A 26,796-nucleotide genomic window follows, 5' to 3' on the forward strand; every position below is an offset into this window, starting at 1 on the left:
CAGGAATCTTTTGCCAAATGTGGGGCTCAGGAATCAAGTTTGGGAGGGACCAAGATGGTCAATCTAGCCCAACCCCTTACAATGCAGGAGTCTTTTGCCAAATGTGGGGCTCAAACCCACTGGCATGTTTCCAAACTGCTAGGTTGGCAGGAGCTGGGACAGGGAACGTGAGCTCACTCCGTTGCAGGGATTTGAACCGCTGACCTTGCGATCGGCAAGCCCAAGAGGCTCAGTGGTTTAGACCACAGTGCCACCCATGTCCCACTTTGACTAGAAATATCACCTCATTGACAAGAGGAACCCATCCCAGTTCTACCACAGAGAATTACAGTATATACTAAACAAGACCCTACAGCTGAAAGAAAGATTTTGTAACGGAAAGCAGCTGGCATGTTTCAAACAAGAGGAAGGGACTCGTTTTGGGGAGGTTTCAAATGTGTTTCTGAGAGACTCCCTAGAAAGCACAGGCTCCAGTTGAGCCACGATCTTGTTTTGCAAAGTCAAGTTGAGCTTGGAAGGATGGAAATCCCACGGATTTCCTTTTAACAGGGAATGCTGACGTCGCATCACCTCTTCCAAATTGTGGATATAAATTAACTTTTCAATAAATAACTGCGGAGCTTTTGGGGAAGGGGGGCTGTGAACATCCCCCCAGCCTTAGAAGCCAACCAACATGTCTCTTTTCCTGAGCCCTTTGAGCTTTTGTTCAAAGTTTGAAGGCTGCTCGCTGACAAGTGATTTGTTTCCATTAGAACATGCCTCCTTCCAGCCGTCCGTGACCATCTTGTACTTAGGGCTTTATAAGCAGCACGTCTCAACATTCCTAAAATCCCAGGGAGGATCTGAAAATAGAAAAAGAAATGAGCATTTAAATTAAAAGCAACGGCCCTTAAATAGAGCTGCCATGTTTTGAGGCAAGATAATGTCTCTTTCCCCCTCCTTCTCACTTCCATCCCCCCTCCCACGGGGTTGCAAGTTGCTTTTTCCAGAATACAGTGCAAAGCCACCGAGATTTGCATTCCCTCTTCTATTTATAGGAGCCCCTTTTAAAACGAAACAGGTGTCAAGTTGAATGAGACTGAAGCAGGCTTACATGTCCTATATGGCTGGGAAAGCAAGAGCCGGGGTGTGTGAGAGAGGAAACAGGGCGACTTGGGTGATTGGCAGATCGGTTGCTGAATGGAGCGAGCAGCCGAATGGGGGAGAGGAAAAGCTGAGCTGTTTCTCTGCAGGGCTTCGGCCATCTTTAATTCAATCGATTTAGGAGAAGTTAATGACAGGGGAAGGGACCAGCTGGCTTTCCCTGCAGAATTAAATCCTCCAAAGATCGAGAGAGAGAGAGAGAGAGAGAAAGTGAGAGTTAACTGTGCAATGAAAATCCCCTTTGGGTGGAGAGCGGCATTGGGCAGAGGGGCAGCCCTGGCAACCTTCGCCAGCTCGCCCCATTGCCAGCAGAGTGTGCCAATCCACCAGCACAGAGCTCCCCTTTCCACTCACTGAACAGGCAGACAGGAGTGATATTGTCTGGGACCCTGCCAGTGGGAACCATTGGAAAGCCCTGGAATGGGGCATTCAATGGGCCGGTGGGAAGGCCAAGGGTCCAGATAATGGGTTGATTATTTGCTTTGGCTAGGGTCATGCTTCCCCTGAAACAGCAAGTTAGTAGTCTGGGGTTCTCCTGGGTGCATCTACCTCAGTGGCTAGGAGTGTCTTCTACCATAGTCGCCTTTGACTGGACTTAACTGTGATCCCCTTCATGGATCACTGCCTTGCCGTGGCGAAGGGGCTTGAATAACTCGGAGAAGCTATGAGCAGGGCCACCCAAGATGGACAGGTCATAGTGGAGAGTTTTGACCAAACGTGATCCACCTGGAGCAGGAACCGGCAAGCCACTCCAGTATCCCTGCCAAGAAAACTCCATGGACAAAGACAAAAGGCATATAAAACTTATGACGCTGGAAGATGAGCCCCTCAGGTCAGAAGGTGTCCAACATGCTACTGAGGAAGAGCGGAGGACAAATACAAGTAGATTCAGAGCTGATGAAGCAGCTGGGCCAAAGCCGAAAGGACGCTCAGTTGCGGATATGCCTGGAAGCGAAAGGAAAGTCCAATGCTGTAAAGAAAAATATTGCATAGGAACCTGGAATGTAAGAAGAAGACAGGAGGGCCTGGCGTGCTCTGGTCCATGGGGTCACGAAGAGTCGGACATGACTAAATGACAAAACAACAAACTGTCCAGAGGTCCTTTCCCTTTCCCTTTCCCTATCTCTAGTCTAAGGGAGAAGGCAGACCAGTCGTTAAGAGAGTCTGATGTCCAGAACTTCAGATAGATCTTGGCCTCAGTCATCATTTATTTATTGCAATAGGGAGATTAGCAAGTGTCATTTTAGCACTGTTTTGGATCACGTCCCACTTCTAATGGATGCTCTTCAGTATCTTCCTAACTTCAGAGACAGAGTTGACTATTGTAAACACTGTTCAGGAGCCCCCTGGGAGAGGCTATTGCCAGTAGAAGTGGCAGGTGAGTGTGGGCCCGGCTTTTGAGGGTTGGGCCCTAGGTCACATGACTGAGCAGAAGAGGGTTTGTTGTGTCCTGCCCTCAGCTCTCTGCTACAATGTCCCTTTGGGGGACTTATACTGGTGCGAGCTGCACAGGTTTCAGTTGTCCCAGATGAGCTGCAGTGAGGGACTTCAGGCCAATGTAGCTAGGAAAGCCCAATCTTAGCCAAATCCAGGCTCTCTCATCCTGCTGGATCTTGGGTTTGGATTGTGCTGTTGCCTCTGTATTAAATGAACACAGTGAGAGTTTTAACAGTGAAACTAGGATGTGGCTTGATTTTGGATAGAATTATTACTATTATTATTATTATTATCAGTACTTTATGCCTCTGTGTGTATGGCTTTTCCGCACATACCCTTTAGTCTGCCCCAGCAGATTTTCCTTCCTACTAGACAGAAGTACTGTTTTTGGGGGACAGGAGGCAGGCAGATGTGGGGGACTCCCTGGTCCTGAATGGGGTAACTGTGCCCCTGAAGGACCAGGTGCGCAGCCTGGGAGTCATTCTGGACTCACAGCTGTCCATGGAGGCGCAGGTCAATTCTGTGTCCAGGGCAGCTGTTTACCAGCTCCATCTGGTACGCAGGCTGAGACCCTATCTGCCCGCGGACTGTCTTGCCAGAGTGGTGCATGCCCTGGTTATTTCTCGCTTGGACTACTGCAATGCGCTCTATGTGGGGCTACCTTTGAAGGTGACCCGGAAACTACAACTAATCCAGAATGCGGCAACTAGACTGGTGACTGGGAGCGGCCGCTGAGACCATATAACACTGGTCTTGAAAGACCTACATTGGCTCCCAGTATGTTTCCAGGCACAATTCAAAGTGTTGGTGCTGACCTTTAAAGCCCTAAATGGCCTTGGTCCAGTATACCTGAAGGAGTGTCTCCACCCCCATCGTTCTGCCCAGACACTGAGGTCCAGCACCGAGGGCCTTCTGGTGGTTCCCTCACTGTGGGAAGCGAGGTTACAGGGAACCAGGCAGAGGGTCTTCTCGGTGGTTGCACCCGCCCTGTGGAACGCCCTCCCACCAGATGTCAAAGAGGAAAACAACTACCAGACTTTTAGAAGACATCTGAAGGCAGCCCTGTTCAGGGAAGTTTTTAATATTTGATGAATTACTGTATTTTAATGTTTTGTTGGAAGCCGCCCAGAGTGGCTGGAGAAGTCCAGTCAGATGGGCGGGGTGTAAATAAATTATTATTATTATTATTATTATTATTATTATTATTATTATGCTCATCAGCAACCATAGTCTGTCTTATTAAGGCACCTTTTTAGTGCCGTGTGTGTGTGTGTGTGTGTGTGTGTGTGTGTGTTTACGCAAACACCCTGGTCTGTTCCAAACAATTTTTTATTTTTTGAAAAATTATAATCAGCCTAGCCATAGTCGACCTTATTAAGTTGTTAATTTTAATACTATTTCTTCTTAGTGTCTCTGTGTCTATATGTGTGGCTGACCCATCTGAACCTTAACTGAACAGCATTGTTAGTACTGAAGTGACTGTCATACATCAGCTCGACTGGTGACTGGGGAGCGGCCGCTGAGACCATATAACACTGGTCCTGAAAGACCTACATTGGCTCTCAGTACGTTTCTGAGCACAACTCAAAGTGATGGTGCTGATCTTTAAAGCCCTAAGCAGCCTCGGTCCAGTATACCTGAAGAAGCGTCTCCACCCCCATCATTCAGCCTGAGGTCCACCTCCGAGGGTCTTCTGTGGGTTCCCTCATTGCAAGAAGTGAAGTTGCAGGGAACCAGGCAGAGGGCCTTCTTGGTAGTGGCACCCACCCTGTGGAACACCCTCCCATCAGATGTCAAGGAGATCTGAAGGAGAAGACATCTGAAGGTATAAGAAGGTTTTTAATGTTTAATGTTTTATTATGTTTTTGTATATGCTGGAAGCCACCCAGAGTGGCTGGGGCAACCCAATCAGATGGGCGGGGTATACATAATAAAATTGTTCTTATTGTTCACCCACTGTGAAAGGGATTGCCCTGCAGGTTGCTTATGGAAGGGGTAGGCCAAAATTGATGCTCTTTTTACAGAAAATGTGGGGAGGGCAGCACTCTGCTTTGTAAGTGGTGTCTACCATATATAAAGTACACTGATAAAAGAATGAAAATGGTTTATTGAATATTTACAGATAAATTGTAAATAGATAAAAACATTGGCAGGAATATTGTAATAACCTGCAGTTTCATAAGCGTGTATATTTAAAGAAGATGAATAATTGAGCAAATGAAGTTAATTTGGATATGCTGAAGATATTAAAAGCAAATTTAAGGAATCGCAGAAAGAGGGGGAATGGAGTAAAGTTTTGAAATGTTACAATGAAGTGCCTCCAATTGGCAATATTGGTCCCTCTGGCAAAGACTGGCCGGCGACTGCTTGCCAACCACGTATGCTTGATATATTGGAGCCCTGCCATAATGTCTCTGACGTTTCACCAGCTTCCATCTGCAGTAATCCTATGGGCATCATGACCACAGTTGCGCATTTGATCCTGTGATATATCTGACCACTGTTCCTTAAATCCTTTTTAGAGGTGGCAGCCTGGCTGTGAATCATCCTGTGGAAAAGATGTCAGGCAGATGAACCTGAGTTACCCAGCATCGCTCGCTGCCAGAGAGTCTCAGGTTGCAGCCGTTCCACCTCGGGGCTGCAATCATGCGCCCATCAGCCAAAAGGAAAGAATATAGTGAGCAAATCAGAAGGAGGCAGCATGGGGTATTTGGAAGTCTGTCCAGAATGCCAGTTTGGGCTGTTCTGGCTGTCCCCAAGTACCCCAAGTGTGTGCAAACTTAGAGTTGCTGGCGGTCATTCTCTTTCTCATATAATTGCATACAATTCCAGGATAATCAGGTGCCTATGGAATACTTTCCGGTAGTTTTTATTGTGATACCCCTCAACCTCCCACTTGTCCATTGGGTCTCTTTCTTTGAAATCCATTCCCATTGCTTCTATAGGATGCACCGGACCATAGGACGCACCTTGTTTTAGAGGGGGAGAACAAGAAAAAAATAATCTCCCCCTCTCTGCTCAGCGCCCCTTCAGTGAAGCGACAGGAGAAACGGAGCCCCTTCCATTTCTCCTTCCACTTGGCTGAAGGGGCACTGCGCAGCTCTCCCTCTCTGCTGAAGCCGGGAGAGCAAGACTCTCCCGGCTTCAGCAAAAGGAACCTGAAGCCTCCGGAGCGCAGCGGGAACTCACACTGCACTCCAAAGGCTTCAGGCGGCTATCTTTGAAGCCTGGAGAGCGAGAGGGGTCGGTGAGCACCGACCCCTCTTGCTCTCCAGGCTTCAGCGAAAGCAATGCGAAGCCTCCGGAGCATGGAGGGAGCGCTCCCTCTGCGCTTCGGAGGCTTCGTGTTGCTATCGCTGAAGCCAAGGAGCCTACATTCGCGCCATAGGATGCACACACATTTCCCCTTAATTTTTGGAGGGGGAAAAGTGCGTCCTATAGAGCGAAAAATACAGTATTTATTTATTTTGAAAAAGAGTTTCCGGAACTTGTTGGCTTTTTTTTAGGGGGACCAACCAACCAAACTTTGTTGAGTACGCAGTCAAGTTTGTTGAGCTATTTTTTTTGGGGGGGGGGGAGAGATTGCCCCTAAGTGATCTTCTCTTCTTCACCCACTCACCCTACCAACGGTTTTGGCACCTTACGGTGGCTCCCTCTGCTGCACCACACCAATCACCGTGCTGCTGTGCCGCAATACTACAGAGGTGCTGGAATGCACCAAAGAGGTGCCGGAACTCAGTTCTGGTGAGTTCCACCTGAAAAAGCCATGCCCACACTCACCTTGAAGGTGCAGCATTTTAGACCAGGTCCTCAAGGTGGTTTTGAGTACCACCTTTGCTTCTAGCAGAATGTCCTCCTCACCAGTGGTGTAGCGTGGGTTGCCAGTACCCGGGGCCTCATGGCGAGAGGGAAATGGATGGAGTATGCATGCGCATTCAACTGCCTAATGACATCCACGTCACCCAAGAGATCGAAACTGCAGAGATAAGAAAAGAAGAGTCATTCCGTTGTCTGTAGATGTCACTTCCTGGTTCGCATGGAGAAGTTTTTAATAGAGCCCAGTGTCGGAAGCACACAGCTGTATTGAGGCAGCACTGGGTGTTGAAATTTTGCACCCCTAACAAATTTGCACCTGGGGAAACTACCCCTTTTGCCCCCACCTCGCATGCTATATTACTGCTCCTCATGATGGGAAGCTGTTCCAGCTGCTTGGTTGCCGCTTTGCTTAACGACTCTTTCCAAAATTCAGGATTCATGCTGGTCAGTTGACACGATGCCCAAGGGTAAAAAAAGAAATCCATTTGTAATCAGAAAGCTCTCTTGGGGAGGACTGCACAATAATGTAAGTGAGTTAACAAAGAGCTGGTTTGCAAGTTTTGAAGGAGGGATTGATTGAGGCTGAAGGAACACGGCTCAATTGATAGAAAAGCATTACCAAAATCATTTTGTTGAATCTCTTTACCACTTCCACCCAAAATAATATGTCAAAGGTAGCCTAGGGGAATGGCATAGGTTTCAAAGAAATAGCTTCACTGCAGAGTGCTCTTTCTGGATGCTTTTCATTCACCAAGTCTCATCTTGCATATTGACAGCACGTCGTCTCGTTAAAGACTCATTGCAGAGCATTCCAGAGGAATATTACCTTACCCACTGGAAACTTGGACCAGTGAGTCTATCATGCCTTACAGTATTGACAGGGTTGTCTGGGTCCCTTCTGCCTTCTATGCTGGCCTAACAGAACGTGGAAGGTTGGTTCTTGCAACCTCTGAGTGCTTTGTCGGGTGGGCGTTTTGAATACCAAGGTTTATTCAACTTACAAATTGCTTGCCGCAACAAAAAGACCTGGTGCAGTTTGCAGCAAGGATAAAAGGCAGTAATGAAAATACATAACCATATTACAGACATCATCAGAGTACACACACACTCACGACATTCAATCACTGATGCAGCCAAAATGTCGGGGAAAGCAAAAACTTCTTTGCCTGGCACCAAAATAATGACAAAATTATGCCTGATGGGTCTCCCTGGGGAGCAGCTGCAGAAAAGACCTGTTCTCTCATCACCACCCTCCGGACCGTCCTCAGAGGTGGCACACACAGAAGTGCCTAAGATGATGATCTCATAGTCCACACTGGATCATAAACTTGGGTACTACTACAAAAGGCCTTTGCTTCAGCCACCACTCACATGGTAGAAGGTGGGGCTCTCAAAAGGTCTCGATTGATAGGCTCAGGTGGAAGTAGACACTCATTTCAATACCTGGGCCAGGCCATCTACAAATCTGAAGGCAAAACCTGGCATCTGGAATTGAACCTGGAAACAAATTGGCAGCCGGTGAAGTGCTTTCCATTCTGGTGTGACATTTTCTCAGTGGTCAACCACAGTCAATCTGTCCACCACATTTTAGACCAGTTGAGGGTACGGTTCACAGATGCTCTTCTGGGTCAATCCCATGTACTGTAGAGCAGTCAAAATTCATGAAAGTCACTGCAAACTGTCAACACCACCTGAATACCCAGTGCTGGACTTAGTGATATTCTCAAGCTGTGATCTGGGTCAAAAGGGGAGATTCTGTCCAGAGCCAGGCTTCCTAGTGTTCCTCTCTTGCTCCCAATAGCATAGAGCCCTTCTTCATCTTAAGCATTGTGAAGTTTCTTTGGTTTCACCATCTATTTTTGTTTCTTGAAGTCTCCTTCTTCATCTCTCCATTGTGTAGTCATCTTTCTTAGCATGCTGCCTACTATGTATTCTTCCTTCAGCATCCTCACTGCTGGTTTGCTGTCCCCTGAGAGCCAGCGTGGTGTAGTGGTTAAGAACGGTGGACTCGTAATCTGGTGAACTGGGTTCGCTTCCCCAATCCTCCACATGCAGTAGCTGAGTGGGGAAAACAAAAAAATTTTTTTCTTTCCAGTAGCACCTTAAAGACCAACTAAGTTAGTTCTTGGTATGAGCTTTCGTGTGCATGCACACTTCGTCAGATATCTGACGAAGTGTGCATGCACACGAAAGCTCATACCAAGAACTAACTTAGTTGGTCTTTAAGGTGCTACTGGAAAGAAAAAAAATTTTTTTGTTTTGACTATGGCAGACCAACACGGCTACCTATCTGTAACTGAGTGGGGAAGTCACACTTGGGCTAGTCACACTTCTCTGAAGTCTCTCAGCCTTACAGAGTGTTTGTTGTGGGGGAGGAAGGGAAAGGAGATTGTTGGCCACTTTGAGACTCCTTAAGGGGAGTGAAAGGCAGGATATCAAGTCCAAATTCTTCTCCTTCTCCTCCTCCTCCTCCTCCTCCTCCTCCTCCTCCTCCTCCTCCTCCAAGTTTCCCTACATCCCGGGACAAATGCCCATAGGACATCCCTATTTTCATTGAAATGTTGAAAGCCATCATCTGGGTGAAGTTTAAATCCTAGCCAAACAGGTGAATTTCCTCTCCTCATAGAAGCTGGGCTGTACATTGTCTTGTTTCCCTGAGCAGCTGTACCATCCGAGTTACCCATGAGTTCAGACTAATCAGCGTCAAAAGCTTTTTGGCCATGTGTGCAATGAAACAGAGATTATTTCACCCATTCTGAGTCCATATAGCATCAAGTCTGGGATCAGGCTGGTCTAGTGTCTAGTCTCCAGATAACCTCATCTTTCATTTTGGTAAAGATATGTTTTGTAGTTCTCATGATTTTGCTGGTACTGTTTTTGGTTTAGACTCAAAAACCCAGCATAATCTGAGTCAAGATGTTCAGTGTCCAAAGGATGAGGTTGCTGTATACAGTTTCCTTTCTCTTTCTGGTTTTTATTGTCAGTTGGTTGAATAAGTATTCCCAATTGTTTCCCCAGAATGACAAAATTTCAATTCTTTGTTTTGAAACCAGAATCTGTTGTGGATTTTAAAATGCTGAGTATATTTAGCCCTGGCTGAAGTGTTAACCCACAGATGCAAACAATAAATTCCAAGATTCACCCAGCATAAGAAAGAATACATAACAAAAAAATAAAAATAAAAATCCTCTTATGTGGTCTATAAATGTACCTGGTTTGCTTTGGGGGCTCAGTTCTTCCAGTATGGTGAACAGTCTTCTTATGTAAGTTGTGATCACTGCAGAGGGTGGGATGGGGAGAGCCTCTCAAATGTCCTTAGAAAACATTGTGGACTATTTAATATCTGGCTTGGTAAGCACAGTAGTTATGAAACAGCTTTTTAGAATAATTTTGGAACTCTGCCTCTGTTTCTGTTTATTTTAAGGCTTATTTGCAAGGGATAGAGTGACCGTGTCCTAAAGTATACCCCATGCGAACCCTCTCAACCTAACAAATTAATACCCTACCAATAAGGTCATTCCTTGAAGCGAAGACCCAATGTTAACGATGCCCACAACCGTTGCCAGCGTTTTCATCATCCTAATAAATTTACTCTCAATTTCAGGAGGTGAGATCAGGACATGGTGGACCAAAGAGGCAAGAGGGGTTCACAGGGGTCAGTCTGCCCTCAGTGCCACATATTTAGGAGACCCTAGGCAGGTCTCCAATACTTAGGTCACAGTTCTTAAATGTCAATAGAATGAAGGATCTCTGGACTACTTTGCTCCCTGCCTCTGGAAACTTCTAGGTAACGATGTTCCACATTTGTGTTTTAACGCTTTGTAAAAATGTATTGCCAGGTTTGTTTACATGTTTATAATGTGTGTCATTTGCCTGTTTTGGCTTCACGAAATTAAGACCATTTGCACGAACAGGGCAACACATTTGTTCTGGAATACAAAATTGTTAAGCTTAGTAGCCTTAAGAACAGTGCCTGCTAAAATCATTGAAATAAGCTTCAGAAACCTGGGTTCCCAGGCACAATTAAATATTCTCTTGTTTTGTTGTTGTGAACCTTTTGAAATACATCCCCTCACATTTTTCAAACTTGCAAAAGCTTGAGGCCTAGAAACAACTACATTATTATTGTTTTCAAAAATTCTTACAGTGATTCCAAAAGCCACATGTACTGGCTGGGTGTCGCCAACCAATTTCTGAGTTTGTGCAGTAAAAGGAAATGAATACATTTATGGTTGTGCTTATACATGTGTCCTACAGATAAAATGACACAAAAAGGTCCTTACATATTTATGGCAGGTTCAGGATCCCTTAGCTATAGAAAGCAAAAAGAGAGCTGATATAGCATAATGTTGGATTATAAATAATCCCTATGATATGGGCTCTTTCTTGCCACAATGTCTTTCACGGGGTTATTTTTTGTTGTTGTTCTTATCACCGTTAAAGATTTTATTTGTTTGCTTTCCGTAGAGGTTGTACCAGGCTCGTGCAGTTGGGCATTCCTGCCTTACTGAAGCCCCATTCTTGCGCAAATCTATGCTGCACATTAATACAACAGCACAAAGGGTAGAAGGAGAACCAATTTGCTTGCTCATTTATTTGCAAACTGAGGTATTCAGAATGCACGCTTGTTAAATGTAACAAGTTGCTCCCACACCGATTCTTAAGTGCTGTCGGTATACCAGTGCAGCAAGGCAGCATCTAGTTATGTGAACTTCACTCAACTCAAATCCTTTCTCTTGCCAGAGGAAACCCAGTAACCCCAGATCTTTTAAACACAAGAACTAGGGACATTGTGTCACGACTGAGCTACATATTCATTTCACCAGTAGAGCCAGGCGGGGAAGTTTGGAAAAGTGGTACTTTCTGTTTGCTGTGAAGGTACACCCTGTTGAGTGTCTTGGGACATCATGTGCAGTGCCAGATGCAAGTGTGAATTCTTTCCCTGTACTTTGCAGGAATGATGGCAGGAACACGAGAGGCCGTTGCAATGGAGGAAAGAATGTGGTAAGAAAGACTCAGTACGGTCCGTACACCAATAAAGGTTTGAGAATCTGACTCAGTACAGCTTGGCCATTCTTGTTCCAGTTTTGCAACCCCAGAGGTACTGCTTGCAGAATTAGCTAGCTGGAGCGTTGTTGTGCATCACTACGAATACTCAACAAACGGCTACAAATCAATTTTGCCTGTGTCGGTGTGGGGGACAAGCCACAGAAAAGGAATGCTTGTGAATGTAAAAAGGTGAAATGCTTCTGGGAGATGATATATAATGAGTTGAAAAAAATGTTGAAATATGCATTTATAAAGAAACCAGAAGCATTTCTCTTGGGTATTGTTGGAAACGATATAAATAGAAAGGAATGTAAGCTTTTTCTATATGCAGTAACAGCAGCAAGAATACTATTGGCCCAAAAATGGAAGCAAGAAGAATTACCAACGATGGAAGAATGGAGGATGAAATTAATGGACTATGCGGAACTTGATAAACTAACGGGAAGGATCCGAAACCGGCAGGACCAGAAGTTTACCAAGGACTGGAGTAAATTTACAGATTATTTGAAAAGTATTTGTGACGGCCAGATGATGTTTGTAGGTTTGCAATTAGTTCTGTGAGGAATAATACTAGAAATATTGCAAAAATGGAGAAGGAGACGTGACATGTTAAGAATGTAAAGGCAATATTAAGTTAGGAAATGCGTAAGAAGTGATTAAGACGGAGGATTATCAGAGGTGCTGATGGAAGTCCAATAAGAATGTATTTGTGATAAATTGTGTGGTATGTTTTATAATTTTGTATGTTAAAAACCAATAAAAATATTTTAAAAAAGAAAAGAAAAGGAATGCTCGTAATAACAGGGTTGTGAACTGTATACAACAAACGACTTCCATTAAATAGGTTTAACAAGTCAGCCAGTCCCTACGGAATAAATGACACAGGATAGGGGCAGAGGCTCTGATTATGTAGCCTACAGGGATTGGTGTCTGTTTTTAGAGCAAAAAAGGCACAATATCCCAGTGCCAGATACTTCAAGTACCAGAGACCACTGGGGGGGGGGGGTGGGAGTGGACAGAAACTGGGAGGGAAGCCATGCACATCTTTTGCTCTAAAAGTTGAGTCCTCTCATCCATTTGGTTAAGTAAGGTCTTGCTGGTCTAAGCACGACAGCCCAATGCTGGGACCAACTCAGTATTTCTGGTGTGTAAATAGAAATATAAACCAATCTGTCTTTTTTTAAAAATAATAACAATAATTTTTATTTGCTTTTACAACTGTAAAGATACAACAATACCAAACACATATCCATATTTAGAGATTTCTCGGAATCGCCAGACTTCCTACCATACCCTCCCTGGGTCCTATTGTCAACATTTCCAGCTCCATATTATTTCATCATCCATATTTTATATCTCTCCATATTGTCCATAGTATTTGTTACAATCACACGTGTTATTAGAATCCTGCTAATGTTTTCATCTGCTTACAGTGGTCTTCTAAATAAATTATAAATGTTTCCCATTCTTTCTTGATGTTTTGGTCTTCTTGGTTCCTGAGCTTTCTGGTCAGTTTTACCATTTTGGCGTAATCCAACAGCTTGGTTTGCCATTCCTCTCTGGTAGGGACTTTATCTTCTTTCCATTTCTGGGCTAATAGCATCCGTGCAGCTGTTGTCAAACACAAAAAGTATTTTGTGAACCTTTGGGATGTCGGTACCTACAATTCCTAACAGAAAGGCTTCTGGGTGTTGTTGTTTTTTTTACAAAGGTTATTTTAAACATTTTTTTCCAGTTCATTATATATCATTTCCCAGAATGTTTTTATTACCTTACACGACCACCACATATGATAAAAAGGTACCTTCTTTTTCTTTGCATTTACAGCAGGTATTTGTACTTGTCATATATTTGCACTAACTTACTAGGAGACAAAAGGGATGCGGGTGGCGCTGTGGGTTAAACCACAGAGCCTGGGACTTGCTGATCAGAAGGTCAGCGGTTCGAATCCCTGCGACGGGGTGAGCTCCCGTTGCTCGGTCCCAGCTCCTGCCAACCTAGCAGTTTGAAAGCACGCCAGTGCAAGTAGATAAATAGGTACTGCTCCGGCGGGAAGGTAAACAGCATTTCCATGCGCTGCTCTGGTTTGCCAGAAGCGGCTTAGTCATGCTGGCCACATGACCCGGAAGCGGTACACCGGCTCCCTCGGCCAATAAAGCAAGATGAGCGCTGCAACCCCAGAGTCAGTCACAACTGGACCTAATGGTCAGGGGTCCCTTTACCTTTACTAGAAGACAAATACTACAGATACATCATTTTCATACAATTTTCTTTCAGCAGACAACATGCTGAGAATTTCTAAACCAATCTGTCTTTATTCTCCAGGGGAATGTTGGATGGGGGGATTTCAGGGACCACATCTGGCCTGCAGACCAGGGGTTCCCCACTCCTGATCTGCTTCATGGCACCAGACTGCATAGGCTGTGTCTGTTTCGTAATGTTTAGCCCAATGTCCCCAAACAGCATGTGTTGGGGTCAAGCCGGTTTACTGTTCAGGCTGCCTCGAAACAGAACCGGAATGGCGCCAAGTCATCAATGGAACCACCCAAAGCTGCATTTCTGCCACACAGAAAAGCCCTTCATGTGTTCCCATCTTCTCCTAAAAAAAACCCAGACCAAAAGCTACCACATCAGTCAGGCTTGCTATAATGAACTCCAGCTTCTCCTCTGTTTGGTCCTGGCAGCGATGCTATACATATCATAGGAAACCACTAACCCCAACCGCAAGACGAACGCCTCCGTTTCTGTGCAACGTTTTCCTCCTGCAGGGTGCTCACATTATCAGGACTTGGGTGTCACAATGCAGACGCTATTAGAAGGCACCTGTTCGATACAATGGAAAGGCAGTCTCCTGTGATTAAAATATCTCTTTTATGACAAATGCCGCACAACTGTTTGGCTGCAACTATAAAGCAAAGGGGCTATTTGCATATGAAAGGGGATTCTTATACATTTGGGAGTGATGGAATCGGATCTCTATGTGGCCAAGGAAGCGGGGATAGGAAATATTTTCTCTCTCCTTTTATTTCCATGGATGTTGATAGGGAAAGGCCATGGTTTTGCATCCGCTGTTCTGGAGCTATTGATCTGGGCAGCACTGATTGCTGGAATGTTAAGTCTGTCGTCTCAGCAAGGAATCAGAATTATGCAAGATGTGCCAAGAGGAAACTTACTTTCCAGTGTGTGTGTGTGTGTGTGTGTAATTTGACACCAAATGAGCAAATGCAGCAAGTGAGAATTTGAAATCTGGAAATAAACATGTATATTCTTTGTGATGTTATTAGCAGTGAATACTTGAAAACAAGCTGGGTTTCAGTTCAGGATCCCAGTATGAATTTAATGTATTAGGGAGCCCCGCAGATATCTGCCGCGTACTCTGAAGGACATATGCACGCACACACGAGCAAGTAAATATACAAGCAATCACACAGAACTGCATTTGGTTTGTGAGTGGGGACACTGCTTGCCCCGTCTTCACAAAACTGTTCTTACTTCCACTTTCCTAATGTAAAGATCAACATGCCATTGGGGGCTGGTACCGAGCATGGATGCGGGTGGCGCTGTGGTCTAAACCACTGAGCCTCTTGGGCTTGCCGATTGGGAGGTTAGCGGTTCGAATCCCTGTGATGGAGTGAGCTCCTGTTGTTCTGTCCCAGCTCCTGCCAACCTAGCAGTTTGAAAGCATGCCAGTGTGTATAGAAGGTAAATAAGAATCTGCAAGAGAAGATATATACTAAGAAAACCGAGGCAGGGAAGGAAGGAAGTCTGGGCGTGAATTTACGCAGTGTAAATAAGACGACATAAAATGATGACTGTAAAAGATTAAGATTAAGTTTTATTTATGTTTGTGAAAAATTCAATATAAAGCATTTTTTAAAAAAGAAAAAGAAAGCATGCCAGTGCAAGTAGATTAATAGGTTCTGCTGTGGCGGGAAAGTCGTCGGCAGCAGTGTCTGGGTGTAAATTGGTGAAAATGTCCTGGAAAATCCACGTGTATGGCAGCCTGTGCCAATTTTGCCGTTTACCCCTAAAAAAGCTCAACAACGTTTCTGTCCGGATTTTCACTGTTTGAAATATGGCAATCCTAATGCACTGGGAAGTGTGGAATAACACTTGCTTTGATCCAATACCTCCTAACTTCCCTGCAAAAAAATCAAGAATGGATGCTCAATATATAGGTCATCTGGAAGCCCCATGTTGCTCCCTGCAGCCCCTGTTTTGCATCTGGGTCCTGTTGGTGGACTTTAAGGTTCTGGTAAAGAGCAAAGTTGATCCTGCAAACTAGAAAACCATTCGACCTTCTTCAGCATCTCTTTGGGATTGGGTCTTTAAAAATAGTGTTCCATGGCAAAATCTGTTCAAATGTAATGTTGATACTTGTTAACAGACTTGAGTAATTTTATGAAAGAGGCAGGAGATCAAGAAACAAGACTGCCGAGAACTTAGCATAAAGGCTAATCCAACTGTGTACTGAGAACCGATCCAATTAAATCATACATTTGCTATTCATCCCTTTTAATTAATGCTTCCCTGCCTCGTTTACGCCCACATTAAACCATCCCTGAATTATGGTTCTTGGCTCATGCAAGTTTGCATGACACAAGTCTCTATTAACCTTGCAAAGATGATGGTGGGAGGAACAAAGTGGGGTTTATGTAACAAGGAAACACAGAACTCGTAAGTGAAGATTTAGCATGCTGCCTCACTCAGGCATTCCACATCACCATGCCTTCCAACCTTGGTTGGAGGAAAACTGTTACACTTTTTAAATGGGCAAGAGAAGCCCATATTAGGTAAATAACAGGAGCAAGAAGAAGGATCTATTTCTAAAGCAAGCAAGCAAGCAAGCAAGCAAACAAACAAACAAACAAACAAACCAACCAATCTACATGTGTGTTTCTGCACCATATGGAAACACAAAAATTACATTTAGGATTTGCAGGATCAGTGGGTTCATTCAGCTCATCTGAAGGTCACAAAAGTCAGTGACACCAGAAATTGAGCTCCTCTGCTGATCCTCATCCCATCTGAAGTGGTGGGTGAGAATCTCCAGTTATCTATCTGAAGATGTGCTTTCTCTGGGCCACCCCATTGACTCTGTTGAGCAGTTTTTTCCATCAGGCTCCTCCTTTCATCAGCCACCAGTTTTCCACAAGGCTGCAGCAGAGTGAGAGAGGAGAAATAGGAATAATAATACAATGGTACCTCGGGTTAAGTACTTAACGTTCCGGAGGTCCGTTCTTAACCTGAAACTGTTCTTAACCTGAAGCACCACTTTAGCTAATGGGGCCTTCTGCTGCCGCTGTGCCGCCGGAGAACAATTTCTGTTCTTATCTTGAAGCAAAGTTCTTAACCTGAAGCACTATTTCTGGGTTAGCGGAGTCTGTAACCTGAAGTGTATGTAACCTGAAGCATATGTAACCCAAGGTACCACTGTAATAATAATAATAATAATAATAATAATAATAATAATAATAATGTATTAATATTATTTATACCCCGTCACTCTGGGTGGCTCCGAACAGAATATTAAAAACACAATAAAACATCAGACATTAAAAACTTCCCTAAACAGGGCTGCCTTCAGATGTCTTCTAAAAGTCAGATAGTTGTTTATTTCCTTGACATCTGGTGGGAGGGCATTCCACAGGGTTGGTGCCACCACCGAGAAGGCCCTCTGCCTGGTTCCCTGTAAACTCACTTCCCGGAGTGAAGGAACCGCCAGAAGACTCTCGGAACTGGACCTCAGTGTCCAGGCTGAACAATGGGGGTGGAGGTATACTGGAAGCTATGCTGAGAAGCCAGCTAGTTTCTCACAGCCCACAGCCCCCGTCTAGCCTCCATTAAGGCAAGGAGGAGGCATGATCAGAGTTTTAAGGACACATTTCAGCCAGGCAAACACACTCCCAGAGGGTCTGAAGCAGGACTGGTGAGAGGGGTGGCCTGAGGAGAGAGGCTGTGACCGGCCTGGTGGAGTTCTAATGAACAAATAAATACATTGTATAATGTTAAATATGGCAATCAGCATGGAAGCAGCCGCTGCATCGCACCTCACAAAACGTACCTCCACCAGTGCTCTTCCCTCCCTCCTGAGGTGACCAGGAGTCTAATGTTGACCCATGAAGCCCTAGTGGTGGCCAAGAGACTTATAATGATGAACTGGAAGAACAGAGATATGATTCGCCTTAATCAATGCCTTGACAGCATGACAACGTTGGCAACATATGAACGGACAGCTTATAGATGTAGACTTTCTTTGGATAAATACAATGATATCTGGAAAGAGTTTACACAGAATATCTTTCTTTTTTGGTGATTGCTCATAGCCAATAATAATAATAATAATAATAATAATAATAATAATAATAATTTTTATTTATACCCTGCCCTTCCCAGCCAAGGGCGGGCTCAGGGCGGCTAACAAGCAATAGTAGAAACAAGTTGAATGAATACAACTTAAAAACAAGATTAAAATACAACAATTAAAATATTGAAATATTAAAATATTAAAATGCAGCCTCATCACTGGAGGAGAAAGTATAATTGTCTTCCATGAACATGGTCTTAACGGTGAGTCCGCAAGTGACTGTGGAGGCCAATTCTTGATCCACACGTCCTTCCACAGTGGGGACATAGATTCACAGTGAGGGTTTGCCAAATGTGCCTTTCTCTTAGCATATTTCTCATCTTGGGTCTGAGCGTCTTCAAAGTCCATGACACCTTTGGTAAAGGTTGTTCTCCAATTGGAGTGCTCGCAGTCCAGTGTTTCCCAATTGTCAGTGTTTATACTATATATTTTTAGATTTGCCTTGAGAGAGTCCTTTAACCTCTTTTGTTGATCACCGGCACTGCGTTTCCATTTTTTAGTTGAGAATAGAGTAGTTGCTTCGGAAGACAATAATCAGGCATCCGTACAACATGACAAGTCCAACGAAGTTGATGTTGAAGAATCGTTTCGACACAGAGTGTATTAGCATATGGACAATTATATTAGGTTCTTGAACATATTAGGTTATTGACTCTCCTTCCTTGGAGGTTTTAAAGCAGAGGTTAGATGGCTATCTGGCATGGATGCTTTAGCTGAGATTCCTGCATTGCAGGTGGTTGGACTAGATTTGAATAGTCTGATTTGAAAATACGAAAGAAAGAGAGAGCAGGGAAGGTCTTGAAATTGCCTCCAAAACAGCACCCGGGCAGCAGATTCAGCAGGTACACAGACCACCCAGTTACAGTCTCCCCCTTGATGGTTTAGGTGTATGGTGCTTTGATTTAATTTATAGTAATTGCTTCTGCATTTGCATCTATTCATATGCAAAGTTTATGCAAAATTCATACCATACACAAAATTTATGCAAAAATGATACCTTCTTTTGTCCTCATTTGCTTGTTTGGTGATGCGTTCATCAGTGGCGTAGCGTGGGGGGTGCAGGGGGGCCCGGCCGCACCGGGTGCAACATCGGGGGGGCGCTCGCACTCACAGCTCTCTGCCCCTACTAAAATCCATGGGTTAGGGGGCGCAAATTACTTGCCTTGCCCCGGGTGCTGACAACCCATGCTACGCCACTGGCGTTCATACCCACTTCTCTGCCAATGTGGATGTGTGCACCTCAGATTTGTGCTTACTGAACAGCAACGCAACACAACAAACTGAGAGGAGTGTAAGGTAAAAGGTAAAGGACCCCTGGATGGTTAGGTCCAGTCAAAGGCGACTATGGGGTGTGGCGCTCATCTCGTTTTCAGGCTGAGGGAGCCAGCATTTGTCCACAGACAGCTTATCAGGTCATGTGGCCAGCATGACTAAACTGCTTCTGGCACAACAGGACACTGTGACAGAAACCAGAGTGCACGGAGACGCCGCTTACCTTCCTGCCACAGCGGTGCCTATTTATCTACTCGCACTGGCGTGCTTTCAAACTGCTAGGTTGGCAGGAGCTGGGACAGAGCAATGGAAGCTCACCCCACCATGAGGATTCGAACCGCCGACCTTCCAATCGGCAAGCCCAAGAGGCTCAGTGGTTTAGACCACAGCGCCACCCACGTCCCTAGAGGAGTATAAAAAGTAGCGATGCCTTTGGTGCCTCAGACGGAATCCTAAGCATCAGGTTCACCAAACTGAGTTCCATTGGAACCAATAGGATTTATGGCCAAGTAGGCAAATATTTCCCCACTATAAGGAAGACTCCCAGTGCAGTCCTCCGAAGTAAGCCTCAATGGGTTTGACAGCACTTACTCCCAGGTGATTGTGTCTTGGATTACAGCCTCAGCATCCCTTCTGCCCCCCCCATGCCCCTGAGGCAGCAATCTGAACACCGAATCCACTGTGGTCAAACACTGTTATCTCAAAGTTAATAATCTGCTTTTACAAAAGAACTTGAATAGCTTACTGTTTCTGTAGAGATGACAGCGCAAGAGCTATTTCACCCAGCAAGAAAAAACATTCAGACATTCTCTGTGATGGAGCATTAGATTATTCTTTTCTTAAAAGGGAAACGCTATTAAGGAAAATTTAAGCTATGGCAACTGTTAAGGTCACCGTTGGACGTTAGACGCCTTTTCTTGGAAACACAAACTCTGCGAAAGCGTTTCTCCAACAAAGAAGGGGAGACAAAACAGTGTTTGATGGACTTAGATCTCAGTAATTTAAAAATCCTTCTGAACATGTCAGTGTGAGTTTAAAGTAGCTAAAATAGCTGCAAATGTGACGTGCTAGGAATCTGTGGCAGGGCTGAAACAATCAGAAGAGCAAACAAGTAATGATTAAACCTCTAATCAGAAGCATTATACGTTGCTGTGTTTCTCCTTGTAGCTGCAGGAAAAGATGCTGTAACAGATCTTTAAATAGAAAACCTGAGGCTAAATTCCACTTCATCTATCAAAAGCAGCTGCTAGGAGATGACCTAATTTTAGCAGCTTATCAATTCCTTAGTGCTTGTTGGTTGATGTAACTTTGATCCTCTGATGCTAGATGACTTTTTGTGCTGAATATAGCTAGAATTTAATGTGAATCTTTTGGATGGCTGCCCAGCCAGGCTGCATAATCCAAACAAAGTGGGTGGGTGGGTGGGGGCAGTGGCGTAGCGTGGGTTGTCAGCACCCGGGGCAAGGCAAGTAATTTGCGCCCCCTAACCCGTGGATTGGCGCCCCCTAACCCGTGGATTGGCGCCCCCTAACCCATGGATTTGCCCTAACCCCAGATGTTGCGCCCGGTGCGGCCCGCCCCCCCTGCACCCCCCACGCTACGCCACTGGGTGGGGGAGAAAGAGCAGGACATGATTCGAGCTACTCACGTGTACAATAATACAGCCCTTACACACGCACACATGTGCACACAGAGCCATTCATGTCGCCAAGCACAGATTTTAAATATAGTGTTCTCGGTTGGTTTCCTCTCCCCTCCCAAAGAACGCTTTGCTTTTCACATGGCAAAGACCTGAGCATTTTAGGATTTAGCTGCCGCCAAGCTGTAATGATAATTGCAGGATGCCTATAATGAATGTTTTCCAACCAAATCATTGTCATTTCATAGGGCTGTTATTTCTATTTATGTACAGATTAGCCAATGCCTTATCAAAGGGAGAGAGAAAGGCTTTGTTTTTGCTTTTCCCCAGTAATCTGCATTGTGAAGTGCCTTTGGTCTCCCTTGCTGTCCCCCCTCCCCTTTTCATGTAGATTCTCTAACTTGTTTTTCTGTTCTTTTTCTGGCTCCTCTATAAATCCATCTGGGGCACACATGCGACTGGCTGGGCATGTAGCCGATGCTTCGCACCGACTTACATGCCCTCCCTGGCCTTATTTGTTAGTCATCAGGCCAGAGGAGGAGTTTGGTGCCCTATTTTCCCCCTTAACGTTATGAATAACATTATGTAAGGGGGGGGGGTGCAAGGCTGAGGTCAGCCTGATTCATCGCTTTCCCTCAGACCAAGGAGGCAGCTCTGTCTTCTCACAGGATCTCTCAGGGACCGGGGCCATTTTGGGGCATTGTTGACACTGAAAAGGTCCATGACTCACTGCGTTACCTTGAGCAAGTGAGCAAGTGAGCAAGTGAGCTATTACTCATTTACGTTTCTTAGTTAAGGCATGAAAATACAGTGGTACCTCGGGATACATACGCTTCAAGTTACACATGCTTCAGGTTACAGACTCCGCTAACCCAGAAATAGTGCTTCAGGTTAAGAACTTTGCTTCAGGATGAGAACAGAAATCGTGCTCTGGTGGTGCGGCAGCAGCAGGAGGCTCCATTAGCTAAAGTGGTGCTTCAGGTTAAGAACAGTTTCAGGTTAAGAACAGACCTCCGGAACGAATTAAGTACTTAACCCGAGGTACCACTGTATAGAACTATGAGGGAACTGAAGCTCATGCAGTCCAACCCAAAACTTTTACCTGATCTGCATTTCAGCACTCCCATGAGAAAAGTTAAGGATGCAGGTGGTGTTCTGTTCTAAACCACTGGGCCTCTTGGGCTTGCTGATTGGAAGGTCGGCAGTTCGAATCCCCATGACGGGGTGTGCTCCTGTTGCTCTGTCCCAGCTCCTGCCAACCTAACAGTTCAAAAGCACACTCCCTAGCATCCCACTTCCAGAGGATTGCCTCCTTCCATTCACCAGTTTGCCTTCTTCAAGTGGAAGAAACCTGGGCAGTGCTGAATGTCACATCCATTGCCAGGTGTGTCCTGCTGGAAACAGAAAAGGGCTTTCCCCTTGGCCTGCCAGTATATCCACTCAGTTGCCAAGTGCTTTTGTAACATCACAAGAAACCCACAGCCAATGGCAACAGCTGGGGAGGCATCATCTTCACTGCTTTGAGCCTCACAATGGCTGGTGGACCTATCAGTGATTATGAGCTTGTTTATTCAGGAAGCGGGTGGCGCTGTGGTCTAAACCACCAAGACTTTTGGGCTTCTCAATAAGAAGGTTGGTGGTTCAAATCCCCGTGACAGGGTGAGCTCCCGTTGGATCACAAGGTGGGTGGTTTGAATCCCCGTGACGGAGTGAGCTCCCGTTGCTCTGTCCCAGCTTCTGCCAACCTAGCAGTTTGAAAGCATGCCAGTGCAAGTAGATAAATAGGTACTGCTGCGGCGGGAAGGTGAACGGCGTTTCCATACGCTTTGGCTTCTGTCACGGTGTCCCGTTACGCCAGAAGCAGTTTAATCATGCTGGCCACATGACCCGGAAAGCTATCTGTGGACAAATGCCAGCTCTCTCAGTCTGAAAGCGAGATGAGCACCATAGTCATCTTTGATTGGACTTAACCGTCCAGGGGTCCTTTACCTTTTTACTCCCATGAGAACAACTCACACAGGGTGTGTACTTCATGGGAGTGTCTGGCGAGAACACTATTGTGGCGAGAACACTATTGTGCTCCAGAGATTTGTTGGGTTAGTTATATATATATATATTTTGGCATTTTGTTTTACTTTTATTTATTATTTTTTGATAGTTTTTTATTATCTATATCTATCTATCATCTATCTATCTATCTATCTATCTATCTATCTATCTATCTATCTATCATCTTTTGCTACTGTACAATTACCTTTTCCCTTTTCTCTTCCTATGGTGGCAGCAGAGCTAAATTTCATGACCACCATTGAATTTTCCCAGAATGCCACATATATTTATTTTTTATTCACCATTCCACATGTGTCTCGTGATGTGCAAAACTCAATAAAACAGCTTAAAAAAACACAGAAAATAACATGATATAAAATTTAAAGCAGCACAAAGTAGTCTCTATTCTCTCTCTTTTAGTTTACTTATTTGGTTTTTCAGTTTAAAGTTTTACAATCACATACAACATAAAAACAAGATTTCAAAGAATCGCCTGGACTTCCCTCCTCCCTTTTGCTAATCATTTCCTCCTGCATCTTTTATGATAATCCATATATTTTACATCTCCATTATGTCCAAAATTCACCATTAAACTACAAGTGTTATTCTAATCCTACTAATGGTTTTAGCTGTTTACAATGGTTTTTAAGATAAATTATAATTTTTCCCCATTCCTTATTAAAATTTTGGTCTTCCTGATTTCTGATTCTTCCGGTCATTTTAGCCATTTCAGCATAGTCCATTAACTTCAACTGCCATTCTTCTCTGGTAGGGACTTGATCTTCTTTCCATCTTCGGTCCAGTAACATCCGCGCAGCCGTGGTCACATACAGAAACAGTCTTTTCTGCTCCTTTGGTATTTTGGCACCTAAAAAGTAGTCTCTATTCTCTCCCTTGGCTCTCACACACAAAAAGATGCTGGGCGGCCATCTGTCATGGATGCTTTAGGTGAGATTCTTGCATTGCAAGGGGTTGGTCTAGATCAGGGCCGGATTTAGGTTTGATGAGGCCCTAAGCTACTGAAGGTGATGGGACCCTTTATATGTCCAGCTGTCCTTTATCAACAACAAAATGTCAGTTTTTTTGTGTTGAATATATGCTATATGGTAATTTATGGACCTAATAGGTATCTAAAGCCATTCGCACATAACAAATAGGAGCCTAGACAACACAAAACACTGTTGCTGTATGTAGGTTTTGTTTTATTTGTTTTTTATCTTATATTTTGGAAATGTACATCCAGGTATTTTTTCCCCTTTAAATGGCTCAGAGTGGGGCCCTGAGCCATAGCTTGTTTAGCTTATACGTAAATCTGGCACTGGTTTAGATAACCCTTGGGTCAAACTATATGATTCTCTAGTTCTATGTCCCAAAATGATGCAATGTTTGGGGCATTTGAGGGGAATAAAGCAGCTCTGTTATTGTTGCTGCTTGGGATAAATATGCCGTAAATGAGAGATGACTAGAAATTATGCACCTATTTGGTACTCAATGAATTCATTGAAGAACAAATGAAAATGCAGCCACAGGGGCCCCGTTCAGTTCCATTTTTTTATTTGTTTCGAAATGAGTGCAAACACCTCATTATATGTGCCAATGGCTATCAGAGCAAATCTCTGGGATGCTAGCGGCAGCACAAAGCCTTACTTTGAATGCACAAGTTTTCACAAGTTTGGAATGGCAGCTTTGCACGCCAAGTCTAGTTCAGCTCACTGTGAAATTGCCTGTTGATTCACCTGACCTGCTGCCCATGTTACCGCTAGTAACACTTAATATAGCACTTTGAATTCAAAAGGCCGCCATTTTCTGCTGATTTCTTCCGTACAATACATGCCTGTCAAATACACTCTTTACTTTATATATTTATAGCCATAATAATAATAATAATAATAATAATAATAATAATAATAATAATTTATACCCCGCTCATCTGGCTGGGTTTCCCCAGCCACTCTGGGCGGCTTCCAACAAAAGATTAAAAATACATTAAAACCTCAGTCATTAAAAACTTCCCTAAACAGGGCTGCCTTCAGATGTCTTCCAAACATCAGATAGTTTTTTATTTCCTTGACATATGATGGGAGGGTGTTCCATAGGGTGGGCACCACTACCAAGAAGGCCCTGTGCCTGATTCCCTGCAACCTCACTTCTCATAGTGAGGGAACCAGAGAAGGCCCTCGGAGCTAGACTTCAGTGTCCGGGCTGAACGATGGGGGTGGAGATGCTCCTTCAGGTATACTGAGCTGAGGCTGTTTAGGGCTTTAAAGCAGGGGTAGGCAAACTAAGGCCTGGGGGCTGGATCCAGCCCAATTGCCTTCTAAATTTGGCCCGCAGATGGTCTGGGAATCAGCGTGTTTTTACATGAGTAGAATGTGTCCTTTTATTTAAAATGCATCTCTGGGTTATTTGTAGGGCCTGCCTGGTGTTTTTACATTAATAGAATGTGTGCTTTTATTTAAAATGCATCTCTGGGTTATTTGTGGGGCACAGGAATTTGTTCATTTCCCCCCAAAAAATATATTCCAGCCCCCCACAAGGTCTGAGGGACAGTGGACTGGCCCCCTGCTGAAAAGGTTTGCTGACCCCTGCTTTAAAGGTCAGCACCGACACTTTGAATTGTGCTCAGAAACGTACTGGGAGCCAATGTAGGTCTTTCAAAATCAGTGTTATATGGTCTCATCAGCTTAGGGCAGCCTAGGGCAAAGAGAGAACCCAAAGTCAGACTTCCTAACTCCCCTCTGCCTTGGCCACCGGCCCACTTTGTTTTGCACTGCTTAGGGCAATTTCATTTTAATTCCTAAAATAACCGGAAGGTGTGAACCAGCTTATAAATCGCACATTTTAGCAGTTGTTTGTCCAGCTGGCACTTACTGGTTAGGCACATTTGAACCTGGAGAAAAGAATGAGGGATGCATACCTCGCTTCTGGCCCACTGGAAAATGCTGCTAGGCAACATGACTAACTAGTTCAGTTGACAGATTTATACAATAAGCTGGCAAGAGTGATTTGGTAACCTAGATGCATCTCATTAACCTCAATGCAGCAGCTATCATTCTTCCACTTATGCTTAACCCAGAGACTTGCTATCCAGGTTTGTGGGTTAATTTAGAAGCTTCCAAGCCCTCCCTGTGGATTAATCTGCAAAGTGCATTTATAGCCATGGGTGTTTATGGTTAACTGAATATGGCTTTTGAAAAATGCTAACCAACCAGACAAAATGCATCCTATTGATACAGACAAGGTCCAAATAATTCTAAGGGATAGATTTTCTCTAAATCAGAATAATGTCCATAGAGGCCTGCACTCCATATGGATATTTAGGAACCCATGTGGCGTATCTGAGAGCCTATCAGCTTTAGAGATGAGGCATGTTAAAAAATGGTCAAAAAACATGAGCAATCAAGAGTGTTGACTGGTTGTAAACTGGTCACAGCCTGTCTTGTACTGGGATACCAACACAGATATGGTTAGGATGAAGTGTAGAGACCAGGGGCACCAACTTGCCCCCCCCCCCCATTGAGGGGGCCTGGCCACACGACTTGTCACATGACACCGCAAGGTGGGTGCGAGATGGGTGGAGGGTGATCTTCACCCCGGTGGGGAATGTCGTCCCCCTCAATATTGGCGGAGCTCAACCCCCGGCCCACCGAGAATGCCGCATTCCCTTTTGCCCACTGTAGTTGGCACCCCTAGTAGAGGCAGCTATGCCAACAGAATGTCACAAAACAATATCGCACCACTTTTGTGGGAAGCGACTTTGGAAATGGGGTTAGGAAGGTGAAAAGTGATATTAGAGTTTGCATGGGTTGGGAAGGGGAAGTTCTATGGGGTTAAACTGGGGTGAATGACAGGGGGGCTAGTGAGCCAGCTGAGCAGGGGAACATGTTTATATTTGCACACTGTGTTCAGTTCAGGGCATCTTCATCTACAAAAGATTTGCAGCCGAGTCACAAAGAGTCTTCTCTTGCTCACAGCTTACAGTATTTGCAGTTTGTCTGCTTGCAATGACAATTTTTTTTTGTAG

At 44.6% G+C, this 26,796-nt stretch overlaps 1 long non-coding RNA gene across 1 annotated transcript; it reads right to left on the minus strand.

The window, feature by feature from the left end:
* Positions 1-226: 226 nt before the first annotated feature.
* On the minus strand, positions 227-9,720 carry LOC310745063. Its single transcript, XR_014539885.1, has 3 exons — positions 9,608-9,720; positions 6,361-6,556; positions 227-842 (listed from the first exon to the last, which is right to left on the minus strand). It is a non-coding gene; the product is annotated as an uncharacterized lncRNA (long non-coding RNA).
* Between the last annotated feature and the right edge of the window lie 17,076 nt (positions 9,721-26,796).

Source organism: Podarcis filfolensis (genome assembly GCF_964270895.1).
Source record: "Podarcis filfolensis genome assembly, chromosome: 11".
NCBI lineage: Eukaryota > Metazoa > Chordata > Lepidosauria > Squamata > Lacertidae > Podarcis > Podarcis filfolensis.